The following is a 12,307-nucleotide window of genomic DNA, read 5'->3' as shown; positions in this document are numbered from 1 at the left end:
AGCCATTTTGGTGTAAAATAAAGAATGGTAAAACTAGTGTTTCCAAAGTTGGTTTTAAAAAAACTTATGAGTCACCTTATTGAAAAGAGTTATTTTCAAATAGAAAATAAAATACTGCTTCATACTATACGCATTCACATGGATTTTGGATTAATCATTATCTACACAGACTTGAATACACGTATATGTCATCATTCCAAAAATGATATATCTAGAATTTATAGTTATCATGGTTGCAGGCGATTTATTTACGACCTCGTGTGTTAATGATAACAAAGATGTAAAAATACCAAGCATTTGATATTAGATCCAAATGAGGTCAGAATTATATTTTGAACTGGAAAACAAACTGTATTTTTTCATTTGGATACAAAAATTGAGGATGGAATTTTTATTGATAAAATGTTTTATAAAAGAAACTGCTTCCCCTTTCATATAGTTCTTAAGCTGCATAAAATAGCATTCGTCTTATGCATATGTTTTACAAGAGTATTGAGTTTCTAAGTACAGTTTAAAAGTGATAGATTTTAGAACCCCAGTCTCTGCTTTAAACAAATGTTTAAACAAGATGGTGATCAAAATAAAATACTAAAACAATTAAATGAAGTTAAATCAAATATTCTGATGCGTTTACGTCATATCAAATTAATCGAAGTAAATTGTAGAATAAATCCCAAACTCTATTAGAAATTCAGTACAAAATGTACAACGCATATAAATAATACATATAGGGCAAAAAGTAAAAAAACAAAAAACAAAGAAACAAACAAAACAAAAAAACAAAACTCTGTACATATAACTATATTTAAAATTTCATATATTTTTAAATAAACTATAATAAATATAATGATATTATAAAATAATTAATAATGAAAATACATAAAAATAAAAATTCATCCGAACAGCATAAAAATACAGAAGTTTTTTTTTGAAAAGCAAACACTTTTTTCTTAGTCAAAGACGAAAGACGCGTTGAATAACGTGAATAATTTAGCAAAATAATTAAACCAGAGCAAAACAATAGATCATATACCCAAAAGTTTTTTTTTAAAGGGATGTGATGTTTTCCGCACACTGATGAGGAGTCATGATATAAAATACTGTTTTCTACTTATGAATTTTTGAGAAAAGGACTTTTCGGTAGATATAACCTCCGATCATCTTCAGGTATATCTTATCAAAGTCAGAAATGTACGTGGAATTTCGGACGGACCGATTTATTTAATTTACAAGAGTAGCATGGTCTCATTCCGTCAGCCACACTGTGATATTTTAGAATTTGCATTTTTGTCGCTATACGCGCAGATTCAATGGACGCATCGCAAGAATAGATTTGTCCTTGTATTTACTTTATTTGTACAGCTGTGAATTGACTGCAGAAAATATTGTTTCTCATTTTCACACATGTGTTGGCGATGAGAGTTGTCACCTCTTGAAGCGTTAGTTGGTTGGAGGTGCGAGATTTCGCCTCTCACGTTCTCAACTGAAATGTCCACTCTCATTAATAGCATTTCCAATTCTCACCTTCATCACCCCCTAAAAAAATTGTCCGTATATAAAAAAAAATCGTTTCAGTCGAATTTGAGGAGAAAAAGGCAATTGGATGTGACATTAAAAAAAAAAAAAAAGAAATATCCCCGAGAAAAAAAATAAAATTAAATCAACTTATTTTTTATTGAGAATGAATGTTCGTTCCACGTATAATGCACGTTGGACAACGACGATCAAATGAATGTGTGTATGCATTGTACACATTCTTGGTTTCATTTCAGTCTTTTTTTTTATTAGGAGTGTCGCCGCTTATCAAGGCCCAAAAACCACGCGAGGATAAGGGTTATTGAGTGCCAAGTGGCCCGTGAAACAACACCGTGATGATTGGTCATGGTGAAACTTGGGTAGAATTTGATTATTAGAGGATAGCTCAACAAGAACGTGTACATTAGACTTGAAAACGACCATATTATAGTCAAAGCTACTCCGCAGTAATTCTTGTAAAGAAACTTTGCTCATGGAATTTTCGTTTAGTTTAAGTGCAAATAGAGCAAGGAAATTGTTAGAAGCTGTTTCGAATATTTTACAGGGGACTGACACCTGCCATAACAAAAAAACAAACAAACAAAAAACAACAACAACAAAACAATGGATACCCACTGTTAGGGTATCTACGTGTGTAATTTATAATGAATTATGAGTTATGCAATCACCATTTGCTTGAGTCCAGTAGCAAGTAGGAGTTCATGATGACTAGAAACGATGCCAGGATAAATTGTGAAAAACTTTATTCAGAGTTTTTCCTTCTAGACCAACCAGAGCTTGAGAGTCGAGTCTACCCTACTATTTAATCCATAACTGTTTGGAGGGGGGATTTATAAGTTTATAACTTCCCAAGTATAATATAAACTCATTATCTAAATAGTCAATTTTAAAAAGCAAAACTGCGTTTTATACCTAAAGTAAAAAATAAATAAAAATAAAAATAAATAAATAATAAATAACTAGGTTTTTAGAAGTTGGATGATTACACTCCTTGCTGAGAAGTGTAAAAATATTCCACAATCGGATTTCGTCGTGGTTTGTCCGATATGTGTTATCAATAGACTTTCCTATATGTGGCATAATGGCCTAAGTGGCAAAGTATTCGGTTCGCAAATGACTTCCGGTATATGACTTTCATGGTTTGTGTGAGCTGCTGCATTGTCTGATTACTGACATAATTATATATCTTACGTTCAAATATCAAATACTAAAAGTCTGATAATCTTGATTGCTTGTTTGCGCATTGAATACTTTAGATAGTGTGAGGAACGTTGAACAGAGAGTAGTAATTGCAGAAACAACAGCGCGAAAGAATTGATTCACGATTATTTTTAATTTTTATTTTGCCAAATAGATTAATCTGTAAATGTTTGGCAATGATTTGAAGTAAGTTTAGACAACTTGTTTAAAATCATTGCTATTAAAATAAAACTAAGATAAACTGAGAAACTAACCCTAATCCTAACCCTAAGCGTAGGCGAAAAATGAAAAGAATATCCAAAGATATTTTAAAATATTTATTTTTATTAGACTTTCAAAGGTAATCCTTAACAAATCGACGTGTATTAATAAATTATCATATTTAAAAAAAGCTAAATAATTAAAACAATCTTCCCTCAACAAAATTAGTTTCGGAATTTTGGAGATGACGATTAATGTGATTGGGATTATTTGGATTGCTTTGATCAGTCTGGTTATTCTTTTCACAACACTTTTGTCGATGTAACCTCCGACCTTCTTCAGGCGCATCTGTCCGAACTTGGGAATCTTTATATCGAACACGGAAACATATACAACATTCTGAGCTGAACCGTTTGTTTAATCTGCAGGGGTAGATTGTTTTTATTTCGTCAATCGTGATTAGACAGAAAAAGTGTTAATTATTATGATATTCTTATCGTCTGTAGTAAAGATTAAATCACCGACTTAACACGATTGTCCATTGGAACTGATCGTTAACCAACGCCTTTATCCGTTACGCCATGAATCCATGTGTTCGGTACAAAGATTTCTAAGTTCGAAAAGATGCACCCGAAGAAATTCGAGGTTTTATCGACTGAAACACTTCGAAAATAACGAAAATGGGAATAATAGTTTAAATAATTAAAATAATGCAAATTATTAATCCCCATCTGAACAATTCTGACACAATTTCAGTTTTTATTTGTATTTTTCTAACAATAATATTTTTACCTATAAATAATTAACTGGCTGAAATGAACCAATCAATTATCACAGATGGAGTTATTATAAGCGCCATTGCGTTCAATCCATTGTTTCATTAATTTACGATTATTATAAGATTTTATTCCGTTTCTTGTATTTCAAAACTTTATATTCATAAGTTTTTATTTTTGTTTTATTTAGAAAAAAATGCGTTACGTTTTTATTTACTTAAAATATATGAACTCCATTTTTATCTCTATATTAATAAAAAGATATCAGTTTTTCCCCACTAGAAAAAAAAAAACACATTATATAAACGCAGATGTCATCAATAAATTCAATATGGCCACACTTTATGCATGTTTTCAGCATATTATCGTTTGATTATCTTTAATATCATTAATTTCTGTCAAATATCTGTGGATAGTGTCTCTCCTAAACAAGTACTTCTTACAAGTGGTAGGAGAACACTTACTCTTTAATTTTTTTTTTTTATATGGGTGTCACCACTTATCAAGGCCCAGAGGCCACTCGAGGATAAGGGTTAATAGGTATACATTAGTCATTGTGATTTTAGCATAGTAAACAGTGGGAATTTTGTAACTTGGATTACTTAGGGGGACGATTCAATTAGAACTTGTTCACATTGGACTTTTTTTTTTTCATAGGTATCAACACATTATCAAGGCCAAGAGGCCACTCAAGGATAAGGGTTAAAGAGTGTACAGTAGAAATTGGACAATATAATAATCATTAGTAATGAAAATTTGTTAAATTTGATAACTTATATGGAACGGCTCATCAAGAACTTATTTACGTTAGACTTGAAGACAACCATATTGTAGTCAGCCGGAAAGCAGGAAAACAGAAGACAATTCCACAGGCGTGCAGTTCTAATAAAAAAGCTTTGTTCATGGAATCTACGTTTAGGTTTAGGCACAGATAAAGAGTGGGGGGAATTATTGATAGTGTTTACAGCTAGACGAGTGTTTCTTGTGAAAGTTTTGCGAGGGGGGACCATAGATTGAAGCTCAGTCGAACACTTTCCATGAAAATAACGATACATCAGAGACAAACTCGCAACATCTCTTCTGTGAGATAGAGGTTGCAAGGAAGAGAAAAGGACATCTCCTACGAGGCTACGAAGTCCCCATCATTCACCGGCGCAAATACTTCATAGTGCAAACTTTTCGGCAATGAACACTATTATTTTTATTATTTCAGTTTCAGTCTCCCTTATCTTTCCTATCTCTATACATTATTCTATACGAAAATAATAGCCGTTCCCTTTCAACGATACGTTTCCTCAACGTACTTAAATATTTTAGACATTCATTAACAACATTTACTCAAACGTTGCCTTTCCATATTACATTAACATTTGCACATGATTACTTTAGAATATTCAAGAAAGCCATCAATAACAAATGCATCTAGAATCAGTTGAAATGAATGGCTCTGGTCTTGAGGAGGCCTCAACTTTTGACAAGCTTCTGGGCTTGACCATTACTCCTGATCTTAAATGGAACAGGTACATCAAATCTGTTGCCAAGGCCGCTGGAAAAATGGTGGGATACTTCTATCGATCCAGTAGATATCTCACTGCTGATTCAATTCTCTATCTATATAAGAGTCAGGTACGTCCAAGGATGGAGTACTGTTGCCACATCTGGGCAGGAGCTGCTAGAAAGGACTTGTCCTGCCTTGATAGAGTTCAAAGTAGACTTCGTAGTCTCGCAGGAGATATCCTTTTCTCTTCCCCGAAACCTCTATCTCACAGAAGAGATGTTGCGAGTTTGTCTCTGATGTATCGTTATTTTCATGGAAAGTGTTCGACTGAGCTTGAGTCTATGGTCCCCCCTCGCCAAATTTTCACAAGAAACACTCGTCTAGCTGAAAACACTATCAATAATCCCTCCACTCGTTATCTGTGCCTAAACCTAACGTAGATTCCATGAACAAAGCTTCTTTCTTAGAACTGCACGCCGTTTTCCTGCTTTCCAGCTGACTACAATATGGTTGTCTTCAAGTCTAACATAAACAAGTTCTTGATGAGCCGTCCCACTTGTTAACAAATTTACCGAATTTCCATTACTAACGATTACTATATTGTCCAATTTCTACTGTACACTCTTAACCATTATCCTCGAGTGGCCTCTTGACCTTGATAAGTGGTGATGCCTATGTAAAAAAAAATGCAGAGTTGGTAACATGTTCATTATATTTACAAGTTACATTCAGATTTTACGGTATTGTTGTTTAATAAATTGTTAGGTGAAAATATAGAATATTTACAAACACCATCCCCTACCAATGTTAAAAATGGCTTTCTAAATAATAATGTTATTATTTCAATACGGTGCTTTCTCTGGATGAGTACCGAAAATTCTTTCTTTATTATATTTTTTTTTTGGGGGGGGGCAAACATTGCAAAACTATTATTATTCCAGGTATTGGCTCAATTGTTTCATCATTCACAGAACTTAGCAAAGTTTACGCTGATGTAGCTGAAACCTATGTGAATCCTTAATAGCTGACGGAGAAATCAATTCTAGCTTCTAAAATGACATGGTACATGTCATCAATGAAAAAAAATTGATTCATCAAATTCCAGATGGGGAAGAAACTTTCAGTTCTCTAGATTCTATTTTACATTAAACTTACCGGGTGCAATCACACAAATTAAAATTGAAAACTTGGTGCCTAATTATTTTATTCCGGAATCTTAAATTATTTTTTGCCATGACAATAAACAAGTCCATAGGACAATCCTTGACAGTGGTTGGTATCAACTTAGCTTCACCTTGCTTTAGCCATCGCCAGTTTTATGTAGTTTTATATATTATTGAAATTCGCTGTATCTTCTCTGCCATCCATCTGATTCCAATCTCTCCCAATCTTTTTTCAAAGATTTTCGGTATCGTTCCTAGTGATCCTACTATTAGTGGTGTTATCTTTACTCTCTTTATTTTCCAGATTCCTTTGAGCTCTCTGGTCAGTTCCGTGTATTTGCTCTACTTTTCAGTCTCCTTGATCTCCACCCTGTGGTTCACTGGACAGCAAAGTCAACAATATACATTAAATAAAGTAATGTTTAATGCGTAAACGGTTTCACCCATTTCCGGGACCTACCCCACTGTTAAAAATATACATGAAGTTAAATAATGTTTAAATTGTAAACGGTTTATGTAAATTCCGGGACTGACTTTATATCCCCCACCCCACTGTTTAAAATATACTTGAAATAAAGTAATGTTTAAATCATAAACTGTTTCAGCAGCTTTTCGAAATTAATACATGAAAACATTAACACGGTTAGAGATTAGGCAACCATTGCTTCAACATGAATTTCTGAGTGTAGCATCAGTCTCAGCATTCCAGTGACATTTTTTGGTCTTGGTTAATGGAGGAGAAATCCTTCATTACTGATACAATTTTTATTTTTGTTATTGATCAGAGTACCTATTTTGGGAAGCTGGTTTCCACCAAAATTTTTAACCGACCTCATGTCCAACTCCGTCTTTGTGGGGAGGCAAGTAAATAAAAAAAAAAAAAAAAAATAATAATCAGAAGGGGCATTTTCCAGAGCATCTTATAATTAATCAGAAGAGACATTTCCAGTTAATTTTATAATTAATGAGAAGGGACATTTCCAAGGCATTTTGTAATCAAACCAGAAATTACTTTTCCCAGTTACTTTTGTAATATTAAAACTTTGTAATAAATATTAAAACTTTGTTACATTAAACGTAATACCTATTCACAATGCCTCCATACGGGGCATATTTAGACACCATGGTCGTTTTTTAACATGGAGAAAAAATTGTCTTAGTGGCAAAGGATTTCTCCTCCACTAAGAGAGAAGAAATTGAAATGTAGCATCTGAAGAACAGATACTACACTTTGATCTTAGCCAAAAGGCCAAGAAAGACAAATCATTTTTATTAGCTTTGCCTCAGAAGCGACACCAATTTTTTTTTTGTTTATTTTGTTTGAATATTCTCCACTTTGCTTTTAAGGGGTGACAAGTTTCAATTGGAATATTCACATAGCATGATAACGGACGGAGCGATAAGCGTAATAATATAATGATAATAGCAATGACACAGAGATTAACGCATTTAGCTACATTACTTCCACAAAATGCGATTCTAATTTTTTTATTTAATGATTACGTGGTGGGAAAAAATGAAACAAATAAAACGAAATGGGCACGAGCAGGCATGTGAATTTGTAGGTTGCACTTTTAGAATTTGGAGTAGGGAAGCAGTTTCACACATAACTTGAACATAAAATGATAATCATTTCTGGATTATTCTAACTTGTACTCTTTTCTAATTGTCTCGAAACTGAAAATCAAATAGAATATTGGTAGAACATAATATTTCCTCTTAATTGTTGACATTTATTTGATTTATTTATATCTGCGTTTGCTTAATTTTTAAAAATTATTTTCAACGGTTATCAAGGGTCCTTATGTAGGGATTTTTTAAATTCTAAATTAACAGAGCAGCCACTAAAATTAAACACGCTTTAAAACAAGTTTAAACACGAACTTATCCAGTATTGTCTTTGGTTACATTTATTTGTTGCATATGTGTTTTTCAGATCTTTTTCGTTTTGTTAGTTAAAATAACAAATGCCGGAATCTTTTATTTGGAGGGGGCGTTCGGAAAACTTATAATCGTTTCTATTTATGTATTTATCCAAGATTTTTATAAACTCATTATGAGATTTTCATGTTTTATTATTTATTTGATCCAAAGCAAAAAATACAATAAAACGTTATAAAAAAAAGCTGATGACAGACAACGACAGTGTCCAGCCGGCCCAAAGAAATTGAAAAACCGTGTGTAAAGCATCTAAAATCTTTTAACAATCAAGTGCGAACTCTTATAGAGGAGGCATATAGACGTTTAGTGAACACGAAAAGGTTTATAAAGTGAATAGGCAAATTCACTGAATGTTTATTTGTTTACATTAATCGACGAATAAAAAATACATTGTTAAATCTGAGAATACGATTTATAACTCATCCCGTGTCTCTTAGTCTTACGTCGTAGATGAACAACTTCTAATGAATAAATACATTTATGTTTGTTAAGCTTAATTAACTAGGTTAATATACAATTACTTTGGTTTAATTAGTATACGAACATAACCGGAATTAAAACAGTAAATTTTGGTTTAAAATTATATATATATATATATATATATATATATATATATATATATATATATATTTGGGCTCATCAGTTAGACACATCCGAACTCAGGATTCGAAACCCGAGCCTCTTGCATGCAAGGCAAGCAAGCACTCTACCAACTGAGCAAACGCCCTGCACACAAGAATTTCTATTAACCAACACAGATCAAGCAAACCGCGCCGAAATCCGACTGTGAAATGAACCTACTTCGTCTCAACAAGGGACGCGGTCATCCAACCAGCTAATAACCCCAAGCTGATGTCTCACAAGTAGGAGTTTTAACTCGAAAGGACGATGCCATCCAGCAATACTAACCAATATATATATATATATATATATATATATATATATATATATATATATATATATATATATATATATATATATAAAGCTGATCATCTGTGTGTGTGTGTGTGTGTGTGTGTGTGTGCGTGTGTGTGTGTGTTTGGTCACGAATAAGCTCCTATATGGTTGACTATTATAGAAAACTGATCACATATAATGATAGAATATGTATCGAGACACAGGAATGGGTATGTTTGATCTGGCATAATGATGATTCATTAAAATTCTGGGGTCTGCGTACGCGCCTGGTCCACAAAGTATGCAAATAAAAAATTTATAAATTTAAAAAAAAACGTTTACAAGTGTTTTTGATATAGATGTACATAATGATACTTTGATAAGTATGTTTTAACTTATATAGAGATGGTATAATAAAATTGCGGGGTTTGTGTTCGCGCCTGGCCTCCATAAAATGGAAATAGGCACAAACTTTAATAAAGACTTTTCATATCTATCTGCGCAAGTAGACTTTGATAATTATGTTTCAGTTTGAAGAAAATTGGTATAATAAAATTATAGGGTGTTCGTTCGCGCCTGACCCCCGTATAATGGAAATATGTCACAAAGTTTAACAAGGTTTTTTAATATAGATCCATAGAATATTGTGATAAGTGTTTCAGTGTGAACAGGTATGGTATAATAAATTATGAGGTTTATCTATTTTATTTTTACTTTTATCATATTTTGCTTTGGTTTTGATACCCCCAAATTCGAAGCTATCTCTTTACAACCCTCCTTTTTCATAACCTATCATACTTTCATAAATCAGAGTCCATTTTCTGTAGGCTGTTTTTGAACCCAGTCAACTACGGGTACTTTTGCTAGTATATATATATATATATATATATATATATATATATATATATATATATATATATATATAATGGGTACATAATTTTATAAAACATTTGAATAACACTGACCGTAGTACCATTATTAATTGTTTAAAGTTTTTTTTTCTTATAAACATAACCATTAAAGAAGAAATTTCAAAAAGAATACCAAAATACACTTCTAAAGTATATTTCTCCTAAGCTCTAATTGTATGTTTAACAAACATAAATTAGATAAAATAAGTAAATAAGGGTGGGACAGAAAAAAAAACCCTATCGAGACGTCTTTCAGCCAAACCTTTTCAAGATTAACGTTTGAAACCGGGGACAAAACATCGCTTAAAAACGTGGTCAAAAGACCATAAATTATTAGCGAGGGTAAAAAAAAGAAGAAAAATGTTGTTTGGGGAATAGGAAAAAAGGAAACAATCTTAACGAACACCCATTAGTTCCAAATTATGGGTATACTCTCTTTGTTTAGACAGAGATGGTTGGCGTAAATTAATGGATACCGCCTAGAGAATTTTGAACTGAATTCCCGAGCGCTCTCTCTCTCTCTCTCTCTCTCTCTCTCTCTCTCTGTATATATATATATATATATATATATATATATATATATATATATATATATATATATATATATAACTACTTCATTTACTCACATAAAATTAATATACGAAAGTATAGATTTATGCGTAAACTTTAAGTATTTTCTTCAAAAGTGCTCAATACGTAGGTAGAGCTAGTTAGTAATTTATAAAATATATATATAAGTGAAAGTGTCTGTCTGTCTGTGTATCTGTGTATCTGTGTGTCTGTGTGTGTACATTTCCCTACGCAATAACTCTGTTAATTTTTAGTCTACAGACTCGAAATTTGATATACAGGGTACTGAGATTTGGGAAAATCGATGTGATTGGCTTTCGGTCAGAAATTTCGCTGTTAAGGGGTCAAAGTTCAACGATTTGACTTTTGAAAACTCTACGAAACTCCTCCAACAATTTTCGGTCTAAACACTTGAAATTTTAGACATATGTTCCTTGGACATGGATCTAACTTAATAACTTGAATTGAGCCCAAAACAATAAAATTTAAGGGGTCATAATAGGGGTCAAAGTTTAAAAAATTGACCGCTTTTTTTTTAAATCAATATACACCTCCAAATACCCGGAAAACGCCGGGCTGAAATGCTAGTATATCTATAAAAGTGAAAATGTCTGTGTGTGTGTGTATATCTGTGTATCTGTGTGTCTGTGTGTGTACATTTCCCTACGCAATAGCTCTGTCAATTTTAAGTCTACAGACTCGAAATGTGATATACAGGGTACTGAGATTTGGGAAAATCGATGTGATCCATTTTAGGCCAGAAATTTGGCGATTAAGGGGTCAAAGTTCAACGATTTGACTTTTGAGAACTCTACCAAACTCCTCCGACAATTTTAGGTCTAAACACTTGAAATTTTAGGTTCCTTGAACATGGATCTAACTCAATACATGACGTCAGCCCAAAACAATAAAATTTAAGGTGTCATAATAGGGGTCAAAGTTAAAAAAATTGACCACTTGTTTTTTTTTTTTGCTCAACATACACCTCCAAATACCCGGGCAACGCCGGGCACCCATGCTAGTATATATATATATATATATATATATATATATATATATATATATATATATATATATATATATATATATAATAACAAATATGCAATTATTATCTACATAGTGTACGGTTTCATCTTTACGGAATCGTCAGTGTGGTTAAAATTTCTTTTATTCCATTATCACCCCAAAGAAGGCACAGTACCAGTTTGATGTATGGGGCTACTATCTAGGATATAAGTTGAAGGGCCACTATGTAGGGAGTTGAGCAACCAGATGCCTGTTTATATTACACTTGAACTTCTGCATGTCAGTACAGTCAGAGAAGCAGAAACCCGTGAGGGAATTCCAAAGTCCTAAGGAAGAAACTATTAGTGTAAAAGGTGTTCTACTGTTTAGAGATGTGATTTTGCTGCTTGTCGGATTTGCCGGGCGTATTTATGTCGAGGGGGTATAAGGGCTTATAGTTCGTCGGAGCACTTACCATTAAAATACTTGTAAAACAGGCAGCGGGATGCAACATTTGAAGCCTAGCTGACAGTGCGGGATCTATTAGTTTGGCGACGCTCTTTTGAACCCTGTCTAAGAGCGAGAGATTAGTAGTAGATGCACCATTCC

The 12,307-nt window shown here is 32.8% G+C and overlaps 1 protein-coding gene and 1 pseudogene across 1 annotated transcript in view; both read right to left on the bottom strand.

The window, feature by feature from the left end:
• The window catches only part of LOC145242436 (uncharacterized), a 158,605-nt gene that overhangs the window by 67,289 nt on the left and 79,009 nt on the right, over positions 1-12,307 (bottom strand). The gene's annotated exons all lie outside the window — the stretch shown is intronic.
• LOC145243169 (U2 spliceosomal RNA) lies at positions 7,478-7,636 on the bottom strand (annotated as a pseudogene).

Source organism: Euprymna scolopes, chromosome 21 (assembly GCF_053919585.1).
Source record: "Euprymna scolopes isolate OS-2025 chromosome 21, ASM5391958v1, whole genome shotgun sequence".
Classification (NCBI taxonomy): domain Eukaryota; kingdom Metazoa; phylum Mollusca; class Cephalopoda; order Sepiida; family Sepiolidae; genus Euprymna; species Euprymna scolopes.
This window is presented reverse-complemented; position numbering and strand designations above follow the sequence as displayed.